The sequence below is a fragment of the Tiliqua scincoides genome, chromosome 7 (genome assembly GCF_035046505.1).
Source record: "Tiliqua scincoides isolate rTilSci1 chromosome 7, rTilSci1.hap2, whole genome shotgun sequence".
Lineage (NCBI taxonomy): Eukaryota > Metazoa > Chordata > Lepidosauria > Squamata > Scincidae > Tiliqua > Tiliqua scincoides.
In genome coordinates, this window is record NC_089827.1 from 7,738,643 (window position 1) to 7,740,649 (window position 2,007).

The 2,007-nt window shown below is 47.7% G+C and overlaps 1 pseudogene; it reads right to left on the reverse strand.

Annotated features, from left to right (window-relative positions):
- Window positions 1-1,458: 1,458 nt before the first annotated feature.
- Window positions 1,459-1,578, reverse strand: LOC136657771 (5S ribosomal RNA; annotated as a pseudogene).
- Between the last annotated feature and the right edge of the window lie 429 nt (window positions 1,579-2,007).

Below are 2,007 nucleotides of genomic sequence, written 5' to 3' on the forward strand. Positions count from 1 at the left end.
GCCAGCAGCCGCAATCCTCCACTTCCTGCCACGTGGCTGTATTACACACTTGTGTTGGGTGTGCTGGGCTAGGCCATCCTACGAACAAGCCTTCGGTCTACAAGGGCAGTTTATTGTACAAGGTGTTCTTTGTTTAAGAGTTGTGAAAGCAGACAGTGGCATGGAACCTAACTGGTCTACACACTGGATTTCTGACAAGGGGCACAGTTTCTTGCTAATAAAAATAATTTATTTGCATTTGGGTGTCTGAAAACACCTCAAACTATACCTGATGTCAGCAGATCTGTGACATCTCAGCTCTAGCTTACTCATGGGTGGGACATTTCATGGAGACCAAGAGTTAAACCCTTCCTCCCATCCCCACATGCCATGCTCCCAAACACACACGCCATAGCTGATCTTTTGAAAGAAAAACACCACACCTGCAAGGTCAAACTATAGTCACATAGTTTGACTCTCACAGAGGATCCAAGATGAGTGCAATGGTACACAAACCTTTGGGCAGAGGGGATGCAGGGGGGGTCATTGCTGAGTGGGGAGAGGATTGTGTATCATCTTTTTCTTTGTCAAATCAGTCCGCCTTGCTTTCTATATGATTGGAACATCCAGGTTTGATCACATCACGTCAAACATGATTCATCACAGATCAAACTCTGCAGGACAGGTACAACCTCATTCCATGTGCTGTAGACCCAATGCTTTTCACAAATACAGCTGAGAGCCATTGAATCTTGCCAAACCAGATTATAAGAAAGTGGGTGATTGACACGCATGTGTGATCCAACCCCAAGACTTCACCTAAACACTTTTTAACCTGTCAATCATGACTCGACAATGTGAAGCAAACCTAATTGCTTTCTACTTGCGCAGTTGTTGGAAGAATGATGTACACCCCATTGTCTGCTAACCTGCCCCTTTTGCCTCATGCAGGAGATTGCTCTAGCCAACATCTAGTGGCACATAGCTACATTCAAGCCAGGGGTGTTGAACGTAAGACCTGTAGACCGGATGCGGATCCTGGAAGCAATTTCTCTGGCCCCCGTTATAATTGGGCTCTCCCATATCATGAAATTATGAACTAGATTTGCCTATTTTCTGTCATTTGCAGCTAATGAGTTTCTAAGTAAGAAGAAAGTACTTATTTCTGGCCATCATCTGCTTAATGATGTCACTTCCTGCTTAATGATGTCACGTCTGGCCCTCCGCAGCTGCCATGAATGCTGCTTGGCCCACTATATGAAATGACTTTGACACTCCTGATTTAAGCTGTAGATTGCTAAGAAGTGGACCCATTAAAGCATTTTTTAAATCACAGATTTCAGGTTTTTCTGCCTGTGACCTGCAACTATCCCCTGAGCCACACATAGATGCAAGAGGATGTGGCCGCCTGGTTCCACACTCAGTGATGATGTAATTGCTGGTGGTTGGTAACCTTCAGTCTCGAAAGACTATGGTATAAGCCTACAGCACCTGGTATTCCCAAGCGGTCTCCCATCCAAGTACTAACCAGGCCTGACCCTGCTTAGCTTCCGAGATCAGATGAGATCGGGCATCTGCAGGGTTACAGAATTGCTGAGCATTGGGATTCCCTAGATGGCAGCTGCAACCCAGCTGATGGTGAGCTCATGGGAGGGACGAGGGAGGTGGGTGGTTTTAAATAGGGGAAAATGCACACTGGGGAGATTGGAGTGGTGGTGTAGCTGGAGGGGGGCGGCACACCCAAAGCGGGCAAGCAGCCGGAGTTCCTGGCTCCGAAGGGACAGGCCGCTTGCCCACTTTGGGTGCCCCGCCCCCTCCAGCTACGCCACCGGATTGGAGGCAACAATATTGCCAGCTCAGGTCTAAGTTGACCCATTGCAGCTGCTGCGCCTTACCCCAAGGAGCTCTCAGCCTAAATTTCCCTATGGGATGCAGTGTAGCACATGTTGGCACCACAGAATTGCCTCTCAAGAATTTCATTACGATTGGGCTGCTACTCAAGTCTATCCTAGACAAATGGTGTTGATT